General features: G+C 46.4%; 1 protein-coding gene across 5 annotated transcripts in view; it reads right to left on the bottom strand.

Annotated features, from left to right (window-relative positions):
* Window positions 1-24,525, bottom strand: part of Tln2 (talin 2) — a 409,346-nt gene extending 384,821 nt beyond the window's left edge. For 2 of the 5 annotated variants that reach the window (XM_074066110.1, XM_074066111.1), the window contains exon 1: window positions 24,383-24,511. The gene's annotated coding sequence lies outside the window, so the exon portion shown is untranslated. Of the gene's footprint in view, window positions 1-24,382 lie in introns of all 5 variants that reach the window. The other 3 variants (XM_074066109.1, XM_074066113.1, XM_074066115.1) reach the window with 3 other exon arrangements.
* Between the last annotated feature and the right edge of the window lie 552 nt (window positions 24,526-25,077).

Genomic DNA, 25,077 nt, shown 5'->3' with positions numbered 1-25,077 from the left:
TCTGCATTTTCAGTGTTCTCCCAGAGACTCTTCAAGACCAGCCAGACTCAGAATCAATACATGCTAATTCATATTACTAGTAACTCAAAGGACTCACTCTAACCTTCCCAATAGGAAACAAGAGTGGCAAGAGGCCAGGTGCCAACGGCTCACACCTGTACTCCTACCTACTTAGGAGACTCATGGTTCAAGGCCAGCTTGGGCAATAGTTCACAAGACCCCCATCTCCAAAATAACCAGAGCAAAATGGCCTGGAGGTGTGGCTCAAGCAGCAGAGCACCTGCTTTGCAAGCTCAAAGCTCTGAGTTCAAACCAAAAGTGGAAGGAGGAATTTCCATACATTCAAATTTACACATGGCATAACACCTGTGCCATCTCCTTAGAGAAATCAGCAAAAATAATTCATTAAAAGGAATATTCTCTCTTCTCAAAAGCAATTCCACATTCAGTTGTGGTCAAGAACCTAAAGGCATTCCTCTGTAAGTAGGGAAAAGCAAGTTTAATCAGCTTGATTAGGTTTGGCTACACCAAGCAAGGGTGAAATCAGCCTCAAAATGGCCAACTGGTCAAGGCAGCTTCACCAGCTTTCTACCTCAAACCAAGTTTACAATCCTGCTCCTACTGTTGTTCTTTAAATAAATTCCAGAGACACAAACATTATGTCTACACTAAACACAGACCACAGAAACCAAGTACAGAAGGAAATATCTGAGCATCCATAAAAACAAACAAACAACAACAAAAAAAGGTCTGGCCATAAATCTTTGCTGTGGCTAGGACACCACACCCAGATATGTACTCTCCCTCTGGCCTGCTTCCCATCACTCTTCCACCTAATTTTTGACATTCCTTATAAAAAAAAAATGCAAACCTACCCAGGAAAGGTAGCACTTAGGAAGTATTGAACTTGCCTTCCAACCAACAAATGAATCCTCCATCCTTTCTCAAAAACAGACTATGAAGGACTGGCGCATGGATCAAGTGGTAGAGCGCCTGCCTAACAAGCCCAAGACCTTGAGTTCAAACCCCAGCACTGAACAAAACAAAAAGAAAAAGAAAAGAATTACAGAGAGACTAAAAATGAGCCTTGGGAAACCTGAGGCTATCAGAATTGGGGGCTGTACAGTGACAAATGTTCATGGACAGGAGGCTGAGGGTCTTCCCCACTTATGGACCCTTTAGAGTCTACCTTCCAACAAGCCTGATCACACTGCAGAGTGAGGGAAGAAGATCGATGTCATGTGAGTCCCATGAGTCAGTCACTGTATAAAGATTTACTGGTGCTGTCCGTGTATCTGGCACTGCCTGGTCTTGGGAACAAGCTTCACAGGGTTTCCATATAAGAAGCAGGCAGTTATAAATTAAGTATGACTTACCCAAGTGATTGGGCCCAGTAGTGTTTGGATTTTGGAATATTTGCATGTACATAATGAGATATCTTGGGGATGAGACGCAGGTCTAAAAAATATTCATTTATTTCACATGTACCTTATGCACATAACCTGAAGATAATTTATGTTATTTTTAGTGTCCCTGTATTTTGACTGTACCTTGTCATATGAGGTCAGGTGTGGAATTTTTCCACTGATGGTATCATGTCAATATTCAAAAAGTTCTGAATTTTGCAATTTTGGATTAGGGTTGCTCAACTCATACCACATGGTTTAAAGGACAACAGAGAAGATGAGCACCAAAATAGGGAGTCAGAGAGTTAAGGAAGATGCCCAAAAGCCAGATCCAAATCACATGTGCATGAGCCTGCTCCAGGACAGGCGTCGGCCTGGGGGCAGGGCCTTAGGAAACCAGAGGAGGGGAGTGAGCTGGAAGGGATGGTCTGACCAAATCTGCTGATTAGAGAGACCCACCTCTAAGGGTAGCTTGCAGGGAGTGGGGGAGCAAGAAGGTCTGAGGGACTCTGGGAGCAGACTCATAATTGGCCACACTAAAGAGAAAGAATGTGGGCCTTAGACACAAAGAGGGGGCCCAGACTTGTTTAGTGAGGGCAGTAAAGTTTCTCCTGTGAACTCAGCATGGTCAGCAAAAGCCAGAACAAGAGCAGTAACAGCACCCAAGTCTGACTGCAGAGACAAAGGGACACCTGGAAGACAGGCCTCAATATCACACTACACTGTGGCTCCCAGCCATTCCACCTCTCCTGGAAAACCAAGGGGCCTCTCTCACACTCTGCAGAGCCTACATGGTTTTCCACCAGAATGTGGGCTGGGTTTACCCATCGCTGCATTCCCGGTGCCAGGATTTTTAAAAGAACTCGGCCAATACATCAGTGCTTCTCGACTAGGGTGACTTTGCTTCCCTTCATAGGGGACATTCAGCAAAGTCTAGGGACATTCTTGATTGTCAAGCTGGGGAAGGAGGGTGCTTCTGGCATCCACTGAGTGTAGTCCAGGGATGTAGTTAAAACATCCTACAATGCAGACAGACCCTTCCTCCCTCAATAAAGAATTACCCAGCCCCAAAGGTCAATTATGCTGAGGATGAGAAACCTAAGCTAGATGAATGAATAAACATGAGAACTCTGAAGGCAGCTGGCTCAGCATAAGCAGAGGGGACAGTAGAGGGACAGGGCTAGGCCTGCTGCAGAAGTGGGAAGGGCAGGGCAGGAGAGGCAGGCTGGCAGAGGCAGGCCAGCCTCCACTTCCAACCTTGCCCAAGCTCTGTCCATCTCTCACTCCAACTTTCTCTCTTCATGCCACACTCAAGTTCCCTTCGGGGGACTCACCCCACATCAGTCCAGAAATGGAGGCTATCTCAGGATGGGGAGTATAGCAAGACCCAGAGAGAAGCTTGCAAAGCAGAATAAAACAAGAGAACCCCAAGCAGACAGAACTTTATGGCTTCCCTGGTCATAAATCTGTGCAGATCCCACAAGTTACACCCCACAACTCCTGGGAGACACACATGATGCCTGACCTCCTCTTCAGATCCAGAAGTCCTAAAGCCTGCAGACAAGAACAGTGGAATATCAGGTACAGACATCAAAATCCACATGTACAACCCCTTCCTCCTTCACTGTCATTGTCAGTGAAACACCCACACCTTTTACCTTGGGGTCCCTGACACCTCTGATCCACACAAGGCTCTCTTGGCGCTGCCTCATCCAGAGCTTTGGTATAGGACCGTCCTCTTCCTTCCCTCCCCTGTGTGCCATTCATCCACCTTGCCTCTCACCCAAGTAATGCCAATAAGGCTTACTCAAACTTTTGTGGTCAGCCATAAATGCAGAAGGAGGTCTGGATGGCTTGTTAAAAATGCAGATTTAACAGCTTTGGGTGGGGCAAAAAAAAAATGCCCCAATTATAAAGCACAGAAAGTGATTCGGCCGCAGACACCTCCAGACTACTCTTGGTCCAGCAGATTTGGAATCTCAGCCTCCAGAGAGTAGACACTGTGGTCAGTTTTGTCCCCAACACTCACCACAAGGCAGGGCTGCCCAGGGAATGTTTGCTGAGGGATTGAAAAAAAAAAAATACCATGAAGCTGCAGACCAACCAAAACCACAGTGGAAAGACAGAATTGAATCAACAGCTCACTCCTAGCAGACCTCCAGTTCCCCTGACTAGCAGTTTAGTTAAATTCCCACATTTGAGATTTAGTCCCCAGTATCATGCAAAGAATTCACAGATTGATCCAAGCTGAGGTGTACTTGGGTCTGAAAGACTCTTGTCCACACTCTTCTTCTCCTCCTCCCATCCCAGTCCCTACTAGTCAAAGCTCACATGTGTGAGCCTCCCCTCCTGATCAGAGCCAAGATCCTGAGGTATGTACCTGGCTCCCAGACTAGTGGGAGGCTCCAGGAGGGCAGCAATGGCTTTGTTCCTCTGTATCTCTTAAAGCATCTGACACAGAGAACAGTGGGATGGGGAGGGGGAAAGGTGAACTGTTTCAGGTTGTGTCCTCCCAACCCTAAGTCTTGATGGAGGCACTCAGCTGCCCACAAAGAGGCTGGAAAGAACTAGTGAGTGATAGAGGAATCAGTTCTAAGACTCTACAGACTTCTCCAGGGTCCTCTGCAGACAGGGTCATAGGACAAAGGCTTCTACAGAAAGAGGCTTCCCGTGCATTGAAGAAAGGAAATTCCCATGACCGACTCTCCCTATCCTCACCTTGTAAAGAAACAGTTAATAGGTCAAGAGGCCTTAGAGAGAAACTGAAGGCCACAAACAAAGGGGCAGTGGTTTAGTGCCTCCAGTAGTTTGGCTTTTTGGGGGCAGTACTGGGGATTGAATTCAGGACTCCAAAATGCCACCCTATCACTTGAGCCATGCCCCCCAAGTCCTTCTGTTTTTAGTTTTTTTACATATGGTCTCATGATAACTTTGCCCTGGTGACCTCAGACCTCAATCCTCCTACCTCTGCTTCCCAAGTAGCTAGGGTTACAGTAGTGCACCACCATGCCCAGTTTGCCTCCAGCAATTCCAACAGAAGCCTGGGCTTGAAGGCTGCTATGAACAATGACTCATTATACACAAAGCAATGAGAGCGCTTTTCCCATGAACAAGAATGTCAAGATAATTGAGCAACTACTTCTAAAAGCAAAGATGTAAAATGATGACGGGCAGTACAGATCCGTTAGACTACAGAGCTGAACAGCAACAACTGCTGGCCAGGGTGGGGAGGAAGAAATGGCAGCTTGGGGAAATAGGGAGGGGAGCAGAGGCCCCCTGTCAGAGAGTCACAGAACTTGAGTCCAAACCATTTTTCAGACAAGGATCTTGAGGGCAGAGAGAGGAGATAAGTGTCTAAGGTCAAGTTCAACCCATACCAGAGTCAGAGCCCTGGTCTCCTGGAGCTCTATGAAGCAGGACAATCACTGAATTCACAGATATTCAAGCCATGATCACAGCAACCCACGTACCATGGTTTTGACATGGAACATCAGAGAACATAACACTCTGTCTCCCACTATCCAAAGAGATGGGCCTGGCTTCGGCTGCCACCTGACTCCATTGCAAACCCTATCTCCAGGCCAAATGATAAGAAAAGTTTTGCAATTTAATCTTAATGTCGTGAACATAATGGGTTGTATCCACTTAGTTATATGAAACAATAAGATTTCTTTTCCTTTTGCAATAACTTTATTCACCTGTGATGCCTATCACATTCTAGTTTAATGCTTAGTTGATGATAGAATTTTTTTCCTCTTCTACCTTTGTGGAAAGCTTTTCTGAATTGAGAGATTTGTTTTTAATTATATTTCCCTTAGTCCTCAAAGAGTCATCTCTATGCAGATGTGACATGTTAAGCATGTGATTTACCCTATGTATGGGGAGGGGCAGCCTACAACTCACACAGAGGTCCTAAAAGAAGGAACTTGGATCTCAGAACATAGCTTAGTGACTGGCTCTCAGCCCCACATACTGCAAAGACCATAAATTCCAGCCCCAGAAAAAACTCTGTGAGTCACAGAGCCCCCAAGCTGGCTGGCCCAACCCTCTGTACATACTGTTCCCTATGTCAGGGCAGCCTAGCAGCCCGAATCGCCAGTGGGTGACCCTGGCGCAGGAACCCAGTCTTATTCTCCTCCAGTGTTTCCCCAGCCCACAGCAAGATTTGAACGAATGGATGCTTTTTAATTGTCCTCTTTCGCCTCAAAGTCAAAGTAAATCCTATCCCAACATTCAGTTTGTTCCGGTTGGAAACATTTGTTCCACCAGGAAATGCTCCAACAAGAGACCTCTGTTCCAACTGTTGCATGGAAAACACCCTTTCAGGAGAAGCTGCTTATCACACATCTTGGCTCTCACAGAGACTGGAGAAACACAGGTGAGTAACACTGGCATCTTAGCCCTGCCACCTGTGAGGATGGGCACTGGGCAGAAACATGTTCCCCTGAATGGCCCTTGGATGGTCTGGGAGCCTCTCCCACCCTTTCCTCCTTGAGAGTGGTCCATCTCTGTCTATTCCTGATGGGAACAGGCCTGTCAAAGACATGCTCGAGGAGAATATTCTTAAATGTACTCCTCAACTCCATACCCCAGCTTCTTTGGGCAGGGCAGAGTCTGAGGTGGGCTTCATGTCCTATTCATCTAGACCCCAGGCCTGTCAATTACCAGTGCGCACTAATGGAAATCCACCTCTACTTACCCCATTGACTCGACCTGTGTTGCCAGAACAAGAAACCAGCCCAACATGCAATGCTTTGGGAAACGACCCACAAGATTGCCTGTCCAACAGCTTCGGCTGCTAAGTAATGCACAACAGAGGTGCTTTACTCTTGCTGTGCAGCACAACACCCAAGGAAACCTGTGAAAACACAGGTGCCACAGCCCACTCGGAGTTCATAGTTTGGAGATACAGATGGAAAATCTGCATTGGCATAAAGTCCATACGATGCTGGTCCTGCAAGCACACTTGGAGCCTGCTGAACATAACACCTTGGTTACCAAGCAAACAAAAGACCCTTACTGCTACTGGCTTGAGTAGCAAGTACAAGCCCACCGTTCTCAAATCCAATTTGCCTGGGATGAGGTGTTCCTTTACTAAAACCAAAGCATGATGTTCCCCCTGCCAAAAACAAAACACCTACATACATCATTTTCAAGTCAAATTAAACCCCTGTGCTGGGCACAGTGGCTCATGCCTACAATCCCAGCTGCTCAAGAGGCAGAAATCAGGAGGCTTGAGGTTTGAGGCCAGCCTGGGTGAAAAAGTTAGTAAGACCCCCTCATCCCCAATCTCAATCAATAAGCCAGGCATTCACCTGTAATCCCAGCATGGGTAGGAGGAATCATGGTCTGAGGCCAGCCACAGGCAAACATGAGAGAGCCTACCGCCTACCTAGAAAAATAACTAAAGCAACAAAGGGCTGGTGGTGGGGGGGGTGGCTCAAGTGGCAGAGCACCTGCCTAGCAAGCACAAGGCCCTGAATTCAAACCCAAGTACCACAAAAAAAAAAAAAAAAAAACCTTCTGACACTGCTGACTACCTCTAATGACTTGCTTCTACTATACAGTTGACCCTCTGTATCCTAAGATGATTGATTCCAGGACCCCCAGCAGATATCAAAATCTGTGGGTGCCCAAGTCCCTTATATAAAATGGCATAGTATTTGCATAAACCCTATGCACATTCTCTTGTATACTTTAGATCATCCTAGGTTACTTACACTACCTAACAGAATATAAATGTTACGTAAATTGTTGTTATACTGTAATATTTAGGGAAGAAGGACAAGAAACATTCTGTATGTGTTCAGCACAGGTGCAATTCTTCCCTAACACTTTCAACTTGTAGTTGGTTAAATCCAAGGATGCAGACCCCCTCAGATAGTAGACTGACTAAAAGGATTTAATTTTCCAATAAATTATATATGTTGCTAATACTTTATTGAGTTCAACTGATATGACTTATGACTGAGAAGAAGTTTTGGTGGCCTGGTGGACAGAGCCAACACCACATGAAAGGACAAGTGCAAATTCAGTGCACTTGACCTCTACCTCAAGTCCAGCTTCCTAAGGCAGTGTTCCCTGACCCCTGCAACTGGGTGCTCTAATCATTTAACAACATGCCCTTGGGTCACCAAAGAAATGAAGGTCTTGGTTCCTGCCCTTAAAACTCAATCTAGCTGGATGCCAGTGGCTGACGCTTCTAATCCTAGCTTCTCGAGAGGCAAAGATCAGGAGGATCACAATTCAAGGCCGGCCTAGGCAAATAGTTTGTGAGACCCTATGTCAAAATTATCCAACACAAAAGAAAAGGGATGGCGAGTGGCTCAAGAGCTGGAATGCCTGCCTAGCAAGCCCGAAGTTCAAACCCCAGTACTACCAAAAAAACCCAACTCCATCTAGTGCACAAAAACAAAATGAACATATACATTAAGCCATGTTTAATAGTGTTCAATCTATTGCTAAACTGTGTGGCAAAGTTATTACAGGCTTTAGATTTTTCCATACAAGCAATCTGGCAACACAAAAATTGCTGTGTCCTCTGGCTCTGCATTGCAGCCCTTTGGATCCCTTGTTCAAGCTAAAAGAACTATTTATTTCAGCCTTCCTAAATTTTAATTTTAAAAACTTGATCAGCACCTGTCCCCACGGACCTTGGCAATAACATATAAATCCTTCCCAGACAATGACCATAAATATTCTTTCACTTCCAGTGCAGAGATTCTCCCAGTACTGTGTCCCTCAGGTCACTCTACCTAGGCCCTGAAGTCAAGAGAGACAGCCTGGAGTAGCATCCCCATCAATGGGGATATTTATGGGGTTTGTGATTTTTCTTTTCTGACCTTCATCCCTTGCACACATAAGGTGGACAAGGAAATAAAACCAGCAGATTAAAATATTCTACTTCATTTTTTTTTAATTCACTATGTTAGCTTTAACATGGGGGTCGGGCCAGCACATCTGGATCCAATCACTGTCATTTTACATTCTTAGCATCTTCCATCCCAGACAGAAGGCAGCAGAGCACAAGGGACAGCATAGGGGACTGGTTAAGGTCCTTGGATTGTGATCAGGCCTTGTCCCTAACCCAAAGTGTGACCTTGGGCAGAACTGTACCTTAGCTAGGGCTCAGTTTTCCAAACGTCTTCTAGGCCAGAACAACAGGCTAACTAGTAATATGATTCAACCGTTGATAAATTTATAATGACCTTCCCTTTTCCCCTTGATTTTATCTGCAAATTTCAATTCTCCTTAGAGGACAGAGGGCATCATCTCTGTTGCACACACTCTCTTTTCTCTTCCTCCCTGTCCTCCACTCTCCCCAGCCTGTCGGGCTCTCCATTTGCCTCGCTCAGCCTCTCTGAGCAGGGGCTGGGAAGAGAAAAAGCCCTCAGGAGAGTTTCCCAAATTGGCACCGAGCTCTCTCTGGCTAATGTCTGGCACAGCAGGCCTTCAGTTCCTCAAATAAGCTTCTAATTGTCTTTTCGGAAATGTGCAAGGACACTTATTTCCAGCCATTTGGCAAGGGCTTCACAGGGTAATTTCTCTGATGTTGTGCTTGGAAAAGGAGGATTTAAGAGCCTGGAGGAGCATTAGAAAAACTGAACTCTGCTTAATCCTGTCCTTTTCTCAGGACCTACCACTAGTATGATGCAAGCCCCCACCGGTCTCCAAGAACTCAGACTCTCTGACTTCTACTTCTCCCAGGGACAGTGAGACTGTGTCCTGACAGCTAACGGATGCCAAGAATTGTGGCACACTTGGGTGGTCCCAGCCATGCAGAGCAACATGCTCCCCTGTCCCCAGGCATCATCCTTTCAAGAGCCACATTAACAGGAAGGCAGTGAGGGCCTTGCCACCAGAGCTGGAGATGGAGATGGATCCTCAGAGTTAAAGAATAGAGCAGAGCACTCAATTTGCAACTAGAACCTTAAGCTCAAACCCTGGCCTCCCATCCCCTCCAGGACCTTGGAAGTGGTGATCAGACCTTGCATCCACCAACTCCCCAGTCTGAACTGTTGACAGGTGTCCCTGCCCTCTAGGCAAATCTGTCCCCTAATTTACTATGCACACACATCCACCTCAGGTTCTGATGAAATGGCAGCTCCTGAGTGTGTGGATCTGAGTGAACCTGAGACTGCATTTCCAACAAGTCCCCAGGTGATGCAGATGGTGCCAGGCACTGTCAGTCTTAAATAGCAAGGATTTATAATCTAATTCAGCATTTCCCAAATGTCCCTGCTAAGAATCACACGGGGTAACAGTGAACTGCACCAGGGTAAGCCTGGTGGGCAGTAAACCTAAGGAGTGCTCAGGTAAATCATATAACCAGCAGAATTTGAGAAACGGCTGGTTCCTCCATATCCCTCATTTAAAGCTTCCACACAGTTAGTAGGTGCCCAGGCCTGGTTTCCATTGTTATGTTCAGTTAACCTAAAATCTCATTGATTGCTTTTGTTCCTGGGGCCCTGTAGAGAACAGGCACATTTCCAAGTCCTAACACCTCTGGAAAATGGTCCTATTTAGAGCCTAGGGATGGGGCTGTTTGGTGCCCTCACTATTTCAGCTGACCTGCAACCATGACTCAGCACTGTGACTGGAAAGCTCTACTCCAACCTCAACCTCATTAAAGAGCAAAACACTGCCCTTGAATACATCTCCCCACTGTTCTTAACACAACCCAAAACAATCAAGGAAAAAAACATATCAAACTTCTGTCCTGAGGTTGTCTACAATGGCCAATGCAGCACAGGAGCAAAAAACATGCCTCCACTTGCTCACTCTGAGAAATCACAGACAATTACCATATGCTCAGAAGCATGCAGTCTGAGCTATAGTCATCATCTATTGAATCCTTGCAACAACTTCATGAAACCGAGATGCTGTACCCATTTTACTGATGTGCACACTAAGGCTTACAGAGGGTAAGTGACTTGCCCAAAGTCATACTATACATGGTGGTCACTGCATGCATGTGTGACCCCTTGCAACACTTAGACTGTGCATCCATGAGGGCAGGGTCCCCATCTGTTTTCTTGCAGGTTGTGTTCCCCATACATTTAGTAAACACCCAGACATATTCGCCAAGTTGATTAATGACTCCAAAGCCAGAGCTCCTCTAAACCACAACAAGCATACAGGGGTACTGTGGTTTAAGACTCCAGACGTACAAAATACGGAATTACAAGACATGAGGTGAAGAATGCACAGGAAATGCAACTGGCCTGGAGTCAGAAGACCTGAAGGACTCTTCTTCACCTCTGCCACTTTACTGTCACATTTAGACAAACCACTTGGCCTTTTCCCAACTCAGCTTCTGCATCAATACAATGCTTTAATCCAGCCCTCAAGACCTTGTGAACTCTCACTATGCACCACATGTGGAGCTAAGAAGAAAATGGTAGAAGGCTGGGTGAGAGGCCAAGTGCGTTCCTCAGCAGCCCTGCACCAATCTCACTCCCCTCGCCCACTGAGCACTACCTGGCTTCAAAAAGGGTTTAGGGATACAGGTCTATCACTTGTGACAGGCACATATGATAGACCTGCAACCCTTCTGCAGGTTTTTAAGTGGTTTTCTCTAACTTTTTGAGAATAACTATATAGAGTAACAGGGCATCTATGACCCAGTGACACAATTAATTTTGGCTCCCCTTCCTGAAAGTGAAGGTCTCCCTTCTGCGAGAAGGAAGAACATAGGACTGAGAATCTCATCTCCAAGGGGGGAATCGATTTATAAAACATACATGAAACACAAATTACCAAGAGCTATTTTGCTGGTCAAGAAAACTGAATCTCCCTTACTCTTCATAAAGAGTCCCTCCTCCTGCTTACTCCCTCCCATATGCAAGCATTTACCAGCTTTGTTTTTTTTTTTTTAATATGCACACAGAGCCCAAGAATACGAACATATTTCTTTTTATTATAAATTTTTATTAGGATATATTCTTTATATACAGACACTTCTATCAAAGGTCATTCATAACCACCTGTGCAGTTTAAAACCACAAAGCCTTCTTGAATTAACTCCAGAAATCTTTAATATAGTTCACTTACTATCAATACTCCACAGTAATTTACCTAGACAAAGAACGTAACTTCTTAAGACTTATCTTAAAATGAATTACATGGGCTTATGCAAAATGGGACAGAGAGTGACGATTCACAGAGAGAGCTAACCATCTGAAAATTACTCCAGTACTTCAGCTACTACCAGTAGCTTTAGACTAGACCAACAGCATCACAAGCCAGAAAATGGGACCGAACACTGCTATAAACAATGGAACCATGTTCATAGCCCCATCGTGTGACTGGCTTCTTGTGGAAAGTTGGTGTCAAGTCCTAGTTCAGCAACATTCAAACCAGTAAACCCAAGAATCTTCTGATCATGAAAAGCACAAATTCTTGCCTCATCCCAAAGACCTACAAAATTAGAACCGCTGGGTATTGGGCAGCTACAGCTAAAATGTTGGTCACCATCCAAGGACTGCACTCCAAGAAACACATTCCTAGCAAAGAGATCGTGGATCCTGCTACATAACCACTAAGGTTAAGATGCTGAGTGTGGGTTATAACCTATAGGTTCATGACCAAGTTTTAGAAATATTTTTGTTCTTCAGAGAGACTATCATTTTAATACCAACAAGATGAGCTACACAATGACAATATTTCACTACAATACTGGGTTGCCTGCTCTAAGTGTGGTCTCTGGACCAGCAGCTCAGATTTTTTGGGTACCACCTTAGACCTGCTGAAAGAAAATGTCTGGGGGTAGGGCCCAAGCATCCATGGTTTTTTTCCAGGTGATTCTTTGGCTCTGTGCATGCTCCAACTCATTTTAGTTAACACAAATATATTTTATAACAATAAACACTTAATAATCACTAGTTTTTCTTGCCCTGTCCTCTTGCTGTTTTATTTCGGCTTTGACAAAGCACGCAGTGTTTATTTGTGACTGCACCTTCTTGACTTATCTCCCATCTTCATCCCACTGTGGTGCAAGATACATCTCTGTCACACAGAGAGTGCAAACCTGATTTATTTTTTCCATTTGCTGAGCCTGGAATTTCTATTTGCACAGCCCAGGCAGCCATCAGCCCCTGCCCATCAGTACAGTGGCAAGAGAACTGTTTAAGAAGCAGGACCCCTTTTGCGCTAAAATTTGGAATGTCCCCCTCATTCCAGTAAACAACTTTCTATGATGCCCCCTAGAGCCTGCCCTACAAGCCAGCTGGCAAAAACCCAATGAAAATGTGGTGGTGGAGTGCAATCTTACAATGCTACATATATCAAAATCCCCAGGAGAAACCAAAAAGATACAGATTCCTTGGTTGTCAGCCCAGTTTCCAAGTCACAAGTATTTCACAGCCACTCCCAAATTTGTGTGTGTGGGTTGTTTGGGTTTTTTGCTTGGGGGAGAGGGGCTGGCAGTCCTTGGGTTTGAATTTGGGACTTTGTGTGGAATTTTGTTATGGCTTGTATCAAATCAAGAGGAAGTACCCTTCTTCTGCTCCCTTAGAGAGGGACAGATGGCCACCCTTAGCTTGTTCTAGCATCTTCGCCAGGTGCTCTCATAAAGCTGCACAGAAATAAATGCCTTAGGAGGTACATCCAAGGGTCAGCAGAAGGGAGCTGGGGGCACAAGGCATCTGCAGGCTCCCCTGTGCAGCCTCAAGTGACTGTCACAAGACGAGAGCACACAAGCATCCCCAAGTTCACCACTGATGATGACCCACCAAATGACCCACCAGTCTTTGCCACCATCAGTTCAACCCTGCCCAGTCAGCTCCTTCTGTCAGCGCAGCACTCACAGTCAGCCGCTGGCAGCCCACTGACTTGCCTGAGAGCTGGTTATATCCAGACCCTACCCAGCCACTCTCAGCACTCACCCAGTGACCCTAGAAAGAAAAGCATGGGAGGAGGCGATTTCCCCAAACTGAATGCAGCTTTCTCACATAAGTAGTACAAAACACATTGGAAAACTGCCAGAAAAATTAAATTTCCCCAAAGAAAATAAAAAGCCCTTTCTAGATGCATAAAATTGGAGCCCTCCAGAGTCTTACTTAGTAACAAGACAGGGTATAGGACAGACAGGAGCAAACTGTGACCCCATGGAAAGGGGATCTGTATCCCAAAGAAGGTTGTCTGCCCAGTGTATAAGGCCAGTAACCCATGCCCTGCAGGGGGGCTGTCCCCAGTCCTCTGGCTGCCTTTACCTCCTTCTTAGGCAGGTCTTCTAGAGCTGCTCGATGGGCAGCCCCCTTTCAGATTCAGTTCAATGAGTCCAGTGGAGTTTAGGAACCAGCCTGTTTAACAAGCTTCCCTAGTGAGCCCAGGTGCAACAGCATGGCCCAAGAAAAGATGAAAGTAGCTGGCAGTGGTCAGCAAAGTGGATTTCAGAGCCAGCTCAGCCAGGTGCCACACCTTTCTGGGACTTACTTCTTTTCTTGTCAAAGTAAAGACCATCATAGAACCATTCAGGCTTTCCCTTCTCTAATAATGATAATGATAATAATAATAATAAGCTTCCCTCAGATCATACTAAGATGTTCCAAAAGACATCTGCTTTTTCTTCTTTGGTACTAAACCCAACTGCTTTTTGGCTATACCCCTGGTTTCCCTGGCTGACATCTTACCCACAGGGAAGCTCCTTTAACCCCATGTGGGAGGGAGTGACAAGTGTCAGGCTAGTAGAGAGCCCTTCAAGGAGAAAATTAAGCCTCTTAAAGTGGCTTCCATGTAATCTCTCAACCCCAGGAATAATCTACGTTCCCCTTCGAGGACTTGCCATGTGTGACCTCAGGTCACATTTGGAAAACAGTGTCACTCAAATAAAATAGGTCCTTGAAGCACGTGCCAAGTTATTAAATGGGCAGCCTTAAGGCAATGCAAGCAGAAATTGAACAGAGGAATCTTCATTTAAACACACCAGGCTTTGGGACGCTCTAATATGGATGCCTAAGCAAGCAGTGGTGGGAGGAACCACGGAACAGCCACCCATCTGCAGGAATTCACTCCTCAATGAGACAAGCTTGTAAGAAGGGGACAGAAATGTCTCTCCCTGTGGTCAAGTGGACTCTGGGGATGAGTGATTCACCAGAACATTAAGGTCAACGACAAACACTTCAGACAAGTCAATTTATCATCTTCAACTCAGTGACAAAAGTTACCCCAAGAAGACTGCTTAAGTGCCCCTCTTCAGAGATAAACATGAGAGGCAACCATTTGTCTCCAGCTAGCTTTCCCCCACAGGTGTCTCCTATCAGTCAACATGTAGTATTTAACAAGGACATGCTCATTCATTCAATACTTGAGCCCCCAATTCTTAGCCCCTGACCTAAAAATATTGCCCCATGAGACACTCCTTTTCCATCTCAATGGTATGCTCTTCCTGGCTCAAATCTGGGAAAGATGTATTACTCTTCATTCAAGGCTAACTTCTGTAACCAGAAAGACTCTTTCATCAATTCTTCATTAAAGTTTTTTTGTTGAGTACTTACTGTGTGCCAGGCATTGTTCTATGAACTTGGAATCAAGAGGCAGAAGTGATTTCTCTTCTGGAGCTTATATGCTAAGTGCCCTGAGATGGATAATTATGAATCATATATGTAATAACATAGAATGACAAGTGACATGAAAGTGAGAAAGGAAGAGGCTTGGTGGTGGGGCCAAGGGATGTCAGCATGACCTCTCAAGTGCTGAGACTGCAGCAGACTCCTAAATGCGGTAGTGTGTGACAGGGCGGCTCCATCTTTCAGAATATAGAAAGCCAAGGTCTAGCAAAAGAGCTGGAGTTGGAGCAGCCTGGGGTAGAAAGAGAACCAAGTAAGGAGAGTGTCCCAAAGAGCAGGCAACAAGCTGTTGTGCAGAGGCTGCAGAAGGTGACTAAGAGTTTGCCCTTGGTCTTAGCCATTTGGATGCTGCTGATACCTTAAGAAAGGTTATAGTGAAAGGGTGGGGCAAAACCTAGAGTGGAGTGGGCTCAAGAAAGAATGAGTTAGGAGCAAATGAATGGCACAAAGTATGACAACTCTTTCAAAAGTATTTACTAAGAAGGGAGAACAGAGGATTTGGAGAACAGTGGACTAGGACATACAGTCAGAGGCTTCTATTGCTGCTTACTGCTGTCTTGTTCCCTGAGATAAGGGGACTATCCATCAAAGAGGGACAGTGAAGATGCAGAAGGGAAAGTTCATACCTGCATGAGTGACAGCCAAGAGAGCAAGATCAAGGGCATATGAAGTTGCAGGGGCGGGTCGGTTAGTAGATGCAGTACAGGAAGGTGAGACTGGTATGTAACTGTACCTCTCACCAGTTTAACAAGCCACATTATCACTTGAGAGTGATGTGAGGCTATACAAGAACAGTGGACTCAGCAGTGTGAAGAGTACCCCTGAGGTTTATTGTCACAAATCAAAAGCAAGACAATACACATAGCTGCATGCTTTCCCCAGCCAAGTTGGGGCTAGAGCAGGTGTGGGTTCTCAGGAAAGTGAGGTGGAGAGAGGGCAAGGACAGTTAAGGGTATGAGGGAACCTTAGCTGCATATAGGGACATGGGGACAAGATGAAGGTGAGAACCACTGAAAATGGAAGGGCCACAGGGTCAGAGGGCTTATAGGGTGAAGGCTGGGAAGAACTAAGTGCTAGAAGGAGTCAGATGAAAGAGAAAAGGTCAGGGTCAGACTGGGATGCCTTGAGGATTTTGGTGGAGGTGCAGGAATTGGTATTAAGGTCTACAACCTGATGGTTGCAATTAACTTAGTGGATCATAACAAACATCTTTTTTTTAAAAATGAATAATAAAAAGCATGAGAATGACTATGCCTCATCAGGGCACATTCTGTTGTGTAAAACTTGTTTCAGCTGTGTGTGTGTGTTGGGTTATCACATAAGACATATTTTTCCTGTGCCTTGAAATTAGGGAAAGCTTCAAGGACCAGGTTTCTCAGTACTGGCCCTACTGACATCCTGGACCACATGATTCTCTGCTGTGGGAGTGTCCTGTCCATTGTATGATGCAGCGGCATTCTTGGCCTCTCTTGATGCCAATAGCACCTCTTCTTACCCCACCCCCAAATCGTAAGAGCCAAAACATCTCCAGATATAAACATGCGAAATACCTCTGTGGCAAAGTTACTAAGATCCAGTAGTCTGGAAATAACTGCAGAAGGGATGGATGAAGTCCAGTAAAAGGAAAGATATCGGAGAGTTGTGTGGCCATTTACATAGACGTTCAAGTCATCAAAAACACTGATGGGAGGAGGAACTGTGGACCAAATAGTAGAACAGTCAAAGACTAAGGCAAGGTCTCCAGAGGACTAGAGCTGAGTGGTCCTCTACCCAGACTACACATTAGAACGACTGGAGAACTAACACAGCCATGCCCGGGCCCATTGTATACGAACTACCAGTTGTGTCCACCATGCAGCCATGTCAGAGAACACAGTAGAATAAACCCATCCTACAAAGCCCTGCTTATACATGATCCTCCTCATGAAAATTTCCCTCCAGTTTGGGTTTTTTTTTCCTTCAAGTACTGGAGATCAAAGTTAGGGCCTCAGTCTTGCTAGACAGGTGCTGTACCACTTGAGCCATGCTTCCAGCCATTTTTTGCTTTTGGTATTTTTTGGATACAGTTGAGTTTTTGCCCAGGGCTGGCCTCATACCTCCACCTCCCAAGAAGTTGAGATTATAGGCATGAGCCACTATGCCCAGCCCTGCCTTTCTCTTTTGAGCCTCATCATCACTACCAATTTTGTTTTGCATCTAACTTACATGTCAAATCACTAGAAGAGAATAAAGGGTTCTAAAATTAAGTGGCTGCAAACAGGTACACCTCTCCTAAAGAACATTAGAACCAGAGGACAGTGAGAAGGGAAGTCTCTTCGGGAACCCTCTGCTTAAGCATTGGATCATCCAAATCTATCAAGGACTTGTAGACAAGTAGGGGTCCCAGAGAACAGCCAAGCCACTCAAGTGTCACTGATAAGCAGCGTTAGAAACATAACCCCTTTGGTGACTACAATAAACACTATTGAGACTAATGCCTCTTGGATTTCATTTCCTCCAAACCCTGAACCAATATTGACATTATAACACAATTTAAACCCCACTTACAGATGGTGACCATTTTATTCTCACCATCCCGCACATGTAGCCAACTTTTTTTTTTTTTGGATGAGACTGGATTTAAACTTGGGACCTCCCACTTAAGGAATAGGTGCTTTACTGCTTGAGCCACATCTCCATTTTGCTCTGGTTGTTTTGAAATGGGGGTCTCACAAACTTTGCCAAGTATTACAGCACCCGGAGGAAACAAAAATGAATCAGTGTTTTTGGTTTTGTGGTTCTGAGAAGTGAACCCAGGGTCTGTTGCTTGCTAGGCAGGCACTCTACCTCTGGAGCCATGACCCCAACTCAGGAATCAGAATTTCTAAAGCCCTTTCTCATTCCCCATGAGAATCCATACAAAATATTCAAAACAACAGCCACAAACTCTGACCTCCCCTATAGACTAAACACACACATACATACACACACATACACCCCTAGCAATAAAACATCACTAAATTCCCCAACCTACAATAGATAAAGACAAATAGTCAAATATTTGTTTTCCAGCTTGGTGAAATTAGTAAAACCAAGTTAACTTGCCTTGATTGATATTCTTTCACCCAAACATGGAAGAGCATGAGTTCTACAAAACAGAGGCAGTTGGTGTTGCTGAAGCAGGGATGGTCAAACTGCTACCCAGCAAGATGAGCCTCACCTGGAAATTTGTGAAGATGCTAACTATCACATTGCACCTCAGCCCTAGACCTCTGGGTTTTAAAAGACACACCTGGGTTTTAAAATTCTGATATTATCTATCTATCTATCTATCTATCTCAGGGCTTTGTTTGCACCACTCTACCATTTAAGCCATGCCACCAGCTCTTTTTTAACTTTAGGTTATTTTTCAGATAGAGTCTCTTAGTTTGAGCCAAGGGCCAGCCTCAGACTGATCCTTCCATCTATGCCTCTCAAGTATCTGGTATAAAAGATAAGGAACACCATGCCCGGCTTGTTGTTGAGATGATATCTTGTTAACTTTTTGCCTTGAACCTTGATCCTCCCTATCTCCACTTCCTGAATAGGTGAGATTAAAGGCATGAGCCATTGAACCTGGCCTTGATTCTGATACATTGTAGTTTGAGAACCAGCAGCCTAATCTCAAGCATTTTTCAAACTGCAGTCAGGGCTTCCCGGGGGGGTTGAGATTCTTCCAATCCCACCAGGACCCACAGGATCTCATGGTATATACTTTTTAAAATGTGGTGGAGGGTCTACTGATTTTCAGAGTTAAATTGAGCTGTAACTGCTAAGAACTCATCAATTCTAACAAGATCTGAGAGCTCCCATGAGGAAGCAGGGTGACAATGATACAGAAGGTGCTATTAGCTTAGCAGACAGAGTGGAAAGAAACTGGGGTTTAAGTACCAATACAGCAATCAAGCAGCACCTCTCTGGGCCTCAGAAGAAAAGACCAAGTTTGAGGTGGTCTGCTGCTGTCTAGGAAGACTCCTCAACAGCCAGAAGCCCTACCCACCAGGCCACCACTGGCCTTCCCTCACCCCAATCAGAGAAAGTCAAGGCCAACGAGAAGTTGAGTAAGTGCTGTCCTGGGGCCAGGGGAAAACACTTTTCCTCAAGCTGTCCTTTGCATTGAGGATATTTACTCTATGAAAAGTTGGGAAATCTCAGAATTTTAGATCATAATTAACTGGACATTTCCAGAGTCATGAGAGATTATTGTCAGAGGCTTTAGGGTGAACAGGCAGGATTGTTTCCCAGTCTTTGTTTCCAGAATGGTTTCTGGTGAGTTTCCTCTTCATTAATGGAATAATTTTTAAAAACTTTTCATAAAGAAAAGCCTGCGTGTAAGAACAAGTCCACCAATTGAGATGTATGTGGAAAAGGCTAATTACCTCCTCCTCCCCACTGCCAAGTTTAAACAATATTGAGTTTTGTACCCTTATACATCTTTCTCCAAAGTCATACGAATAGGGCTTCTTCAAGTCAAAAGTTAGGTCATACTACATATACTACTTCACAACTAGCTTTTATTTCCCGTATTTTTTCACATACCATGAAAAACTCTCACAAAATAATCCACAGTATGCATGAACCCCATCTTGGTCATCCTATGATAGGCATTCATGTTGCTTCTAAATTATTTATTGTAGTATCCTACAATAAACAGGGGGTGCAGCTCAGTGGTAAAGCACTTACCCAGCATGTGCAAGGCACTGGAATCAATCCCCACGGGGAAAAAAATCTTCACACATATATCCTTACATGCCAATATTTTTTACTTCTATAAATCAGGGCTCTAAGTGTAGGACTGATGGCCTATGGCATGCAGGTTCCAAAGCATCATGGAACCCCTCTCCTTTCCCTAAAGGTTGTAGCAATTCACACAGCCACCAGCAGTGTGAGAACTGCTCCAGTCACATCTAACAGGATGTTCCCAAATTTACACAAGGTGTGGCAATTGTACAGAAAAAGGCTAATACAGCTCGGTTTTTTAATTTGCATCTCTGACCATGAGGGAGGTTGAGGACCTTTTCTTATTTACTGATCATTGCATCTCTTCTTCAGAGGGCTGCAGTTCACAAGCCTGGTTCATCTTCCCATTGTTTTCTGCTTCACTTGCCATTTAATCACACACTCCCCCCTCCTCCTCAATCTACTAGATACACAAAATACAAAAGACTATCATCCTCAAGGGACACCATGTGTGGGGTGAGGGCAAGGGTTGTTCTAGCAGAGGGTCACTGTAAACCCTCAAGAATATTTGCTGAATAAGTGAGTGGCAGACACAGAGCATTCTGTTTGTTAAAACCACAGCTAGAAGAGTAAAAAGGAACTACAAACGTTTAATACTTGTTCAACATTTTCAGAACAACATTAGTTTAGCTGAAATTAAATTGTTGGGTAAAAAAAAAACAAAATCATGGTTTTGGCAATGACTCCTAAAAATCCACTGTGAAATGGGTGGCAAATTGGCCTAGTCCTACTTCATAGCTCTGGGCAACAAAGAAATAAAGGCTAACAACCAAAACATTTGTACCGAGTCTTGTCCATCAGCTGTCAGTCAAAAGGCACCTGCCAGGGAGCCAAAGGTTGTTGGGATGGCCAACTTAGAGGAGAAGCCCACCTTAAGCATTTCCATTCTTTTTGGCTATTTAGTCCCTGTCTCTTCCAAGCTTTCTTACCTTTCAAAATCGCCTACTTATTGGTGGGGAGCAGGGTAGAGAAGCAGCGGGAGAATTTGGCAGAGTTCAGATTCCTTAACTCTTTTAACTTTAGGGAAAACATCTGGTTATACCCACCATTTATCCTCATTCTTTGTAATAGTTTTGTTTGGCTTATGTTTTAACTAGCCTCCTTATTAAATATAAAAGCAATAGGATTAAAAAGTTCTAGGGGGAAGTACTGTAATTAAAAAGGCACCAGTTGGGTTTGTTAAGCTATAATTCTGACCTGCTTATTATATTTTTCTTCTTGCCTTTAAAGTTTTTTTGTGACCAATAAAAAGGTTTTTTGAATTGTTTAACTCTTTTTTAGTACTTCCTGTATTAGTCAAACACCACCCAAAATCTCAGAGAAACATTATGACTCAAAATTTTGGAGTAATAATGTCATCAATTCCAAGTTAAAGACATACGTCCAGAGTCTGCACATGTCACACATCACAACACACATCACAGCACACATCACAGCCTGGTAAACTGACAGGCAACTTTCCAAAGCGCACAGGCATTTTCTAACCTTTTGAAGTTACAAGATCTTAATAGGAGAGAGAGAAAAAAAAAAGCAGAAACTTTGATCAAGCCATTAAGTTATGATTATAAGAATCAGGCAAGAGGCCACAAAGCGGTGTATGACATTTTGTTAAAAGAAGCATGAAAAAATAGATAAATATTAAGGCAGGAAACTTGGGAATGAAGATTGGAGGGTTGGCAATAAAGCTCTTTTATTTGTATTATATAATATTTGCACATGCACAAAAATATATGTGGCATGTATGTAGTTATAAACCACAATGCTAAAATGAATAAGCACATTTTTAGGTACATAGGCTTTTTTCTTAGTTCATTTGAAAATTATGTTGTTCACCACCTGTAAGGATTCTTGACTTCACTTGAGAGCATCTTTGGGAGTTAAGGGGTGAGGGAGTGGGAGGAATCAGTATAATGAAGAGGTAGAAAAGAAACTGGAACAAAACACACACACACACTTCTTCACTTTAAAATACTCCAGGGAACAGTGTCTGCAATGATCGGAAGGGTGTTTGCAAAAATCCGAACAAGTGAAGTCAGCCAAACATGAATTCAAAACACACCCATACTGAGTACCTAATAACTCATTCAAGGTGGTCAAGTTTAAAAACATTTGTTTCCCCTTTGAATGAAAAAGTGCAACATCAATTCCTGAAATAAATACTCTGATAATTTTTTTGTGTTTCCTAGGTAAGTGGAAATAGGCAGAGAGAAGACATTTAGTCCCAAATCTGAAGGGACCTGTTTTCTGTGATTCAATTACCACCTTTAAGACTGGAAACTTCACAAACCGATGGGGGCTTTCGGCAACTAATTTCTCTCCTAAACTAGCTATGCTAATTTTGGAGAAACGTTATCATGGTGTTCTCCACTATTTTACTGCTCAATAAAAAGGAAAAAAAAGCATTCAAGCAGGCATCCCTCCTCTCTCAAGGCCACTTGTCCCACCCACTATCCCGCCTCAGTTTTTGCACAGATGTCCCAAATGAGCAATGAAGGAGGAAGATACACTCTTGGAAACTCAATGGAGGACATTTACACTGGAGATACTTAATGAGGCCGAGTCAGCCTCATGTCTAAGATCAGAGGCACATCTTAGAGGTAAAAGCCTTGGCCCTTCCTCCGCACACAGCCCCCTCCCCAGGTTTCTACGGTCCTTTCCACGCCCCAATAATGAAGACCCAAAGTGCTGACACGACCTTTATACTGTGACAGTTTCATTAAGACGCTATGGAGAAAAGTTGGCGCATTCCTGCATCACAAATTAGCAAACACGCCCTCCCTGGCCCCTCACAAAGCACAAATCACTACTTAGCTGCAAAAGTAAACAGTGTAACCAAAGTAAAGATGCCCCACTCGCCCACTCCTAGGAAGTCGCTATCTCCGGTCTCTGGAGAAGAGAAGGTAGTGTGCAACCTAACGAATGCAGTAACTGGACACACCCAGGGACTTATCAGAAGCAAAAGTAGCACTTACGGCACCAGGGTAGTTGTAATTTATGTATACTCTTTGGTCCCTTTCTCCAGGACATCATCCCTACCCTCCTGTCTCAGTGACTTTGACATCGCCAACGCTTCAGCTGATTCCTGGTTTTCACCACGAGCCAGGGAGGGTCTGGTCCAACTTCCTTTCCCCAGTTCATCCTGGCTCATCACCGCAGCAAGAATGCAAGTATACCCATGTGTCACTTGAAGCCCCAACTTCTGGAAACGCCCCCTTTCCTTGCCACCAGCAGCTGGCTTCACTGTGAGAGCCCAGCACGCAGCCGCGGGCGCTACTACTGTTGCCGCCACAGCCACAGAGGCGACGGAAGGCTTCAGGCTGCTCGACACAAGCCAGGCCTTCAACCCGGATCAGCGAGCCTGGGCGCCTCCAGTCCCGCAGGGAGTTTGCTCCCGCGTCCCGCTGTGCGCCCCGCGCGTCCCGGAGCCACGGCCACGCTCTGCGCCTTGTTTGGGGCGGAGGGACGCGGCTGATTGCACGGCTCCAGCGGAGCTCGGGCGGCCGTCGCCGCGGGGGAGAGGGGCGTGTTCCCTGCGCCTGGAAGCCCCAATGCCGCGTCTCGGCGGGACACGGACGGCGGCGAGCCAAGCACTAGGTCCCTACCTGCAGCTCTCGGCCCCGAACCCCGCCGGGCTGGTCCGGCGACGCGCTGCAGCTCCAGCGTCCTTGCGGGGACAGCCGTCTCCGCGCCTGCCAGGGCGCGCAAACTTTCCCAGCGACAATCGCTCCTTCCTTACGGCGAGGAGCCACGCTCTACCCGGGGCCCAGAAACTGGGCGCCCCTTCCCCCTCTGCAGCTGAGACCCACCGAAAATATGGCGCCCTCCAACGTCGTTCCTAGGGCCCCTCAGGGATCCCGAAATGCCATCCCACGTTCCCTCTCGCTCCCCACGGGCGCGAAACCTCAGCTCGTGGGCCGAGGAAGGAGAGGGAGCGGCTCAGCCAGCGCGAGGCCACCGCACCGGGTCCCAACCCTGCCCTCGCTCTCAGCCGGGCGCGTCCTCACTCGCACAGTAGCCAGCACTTTACTGGTGACGAGATCGCCAAGAAAGGGGGAGTCGTGGGATGCAGGTCTGAGAGTCCGCAGTAGGAAAGAGCTCTGCACCCCCGGGCTGTCTTTGCCGGGAGCCTCGGCTGGAGACTTGTTTGCAAAGTGGCGCTGGAGTCCAGGCGGCCAGTGCTGGAATTAAGCCGATCCTCCCTCGCCAACTCTCCTGGCGCGGGGGCCCGGCCAGGGTCGAGGGGACACTCCATGCAGGCGGGGCCGCTTTTCAAAGCCCAGTTACCGGAAACCCAGCGGGAGTCCCGGAGGGGACCAGCTGCCCAAGGCTGGGAATCCGCTCTCTGGCGCCGGCTGCGAGACTTTGCAAACCGCGGCGCCCAGGTCGAGTGCAGCGGAACATCCATGTGCAACAGACAGGTGCATTCATTTCCATTTATTTTTATTTTCCTGCAAAAAGCTCTCCTAGAGCCTGAAATCTGGGAGCTTGGCGGGGTTTTTTCTGCACTGACATCACTTACCAGATGCAAAAGGGAGGAAAAAAACCACCCACATTTTCCTTCTGGACAGGGGAGGGAAAAGCCACGAGAAATTCATGCAGCGTGCATGCAGCCGGAGGAGGAGGGAAGCCCGCGTGAGCCGTGCGCCTTACCGGGGGATGCATTTACTGTGTCATGGCAGAGCGCCTGCTCCGGAGTGCAGCCGGCGTCCCCCCCCCCCGCGCGCCCGGCGACCGCTCCGCTCCCGCAGCCGCCTTCAGCCGCTGCCGCCGCCGCTGGCTCCCGGCGCGGAACAAGAGCCGAGGGCGAGCGTGAGCGCGAGCGCACGGCCCGCGAGCGCCGGGAGGGCAGGAAGCGCGTCATCACTCGGGGACGGCGCGGCTCCGGTGGGCCCCGGCGCCGCTCGGCACCCGTGCTGCGCTGCCACCGACACCCGCGACCCGCCGCGTGGGCCATTGCCCCAAGGCGCCGCGTAGGGAAGCGTGGCAAGCGGCGGCAATGCACCGGCGAGGCTGTAGCGGGGAGAAGGAGCGCGAAGTGACCCTGCGCTCCCCCGAACACGGGCTCTGTTGTGCAAAGGGATTGGGAGCGGTTGGGGGAAGGGGGACACAGCGTCTTGGGAATAGGGTCAGCGGAGTGCTTTCTAGGGACCACTGGCCGGGTCTTGGAGGTTGCGAGGTGTGGGTCGGCCTCGAGGACCGTGGCGCACTCTAAGGTCCTGCGGCTACGCGGTTGGCGGGACCCCCCCCCCCAAGGAGAACCTACACATTTCTGCATGCAGGCACAAACCCTGCGGGTCAGAGGTCACTTAGGGATTTCGGGAAAGACTAGACATGGGTGGAGGGGG

Source organism: Castor canadensis, chromosome 2 (assembly GCF_047511655.1).
Source record: "Castor canadensis chromosome 2, mCasCan1.hap1v2, whole genome shotgun sequence".
NCBI classification, from domain to species: domain Eukaryota; kingdom Metazoa; phylum Chordata; class Mammalia; order Rodentia; family Castoridae; genus Castor; species Castor canadensis.
Note: the sequence above shows the minus strand (reverse complement) of the source record. Positions and strands in the feature narration are given on the sequence as shown.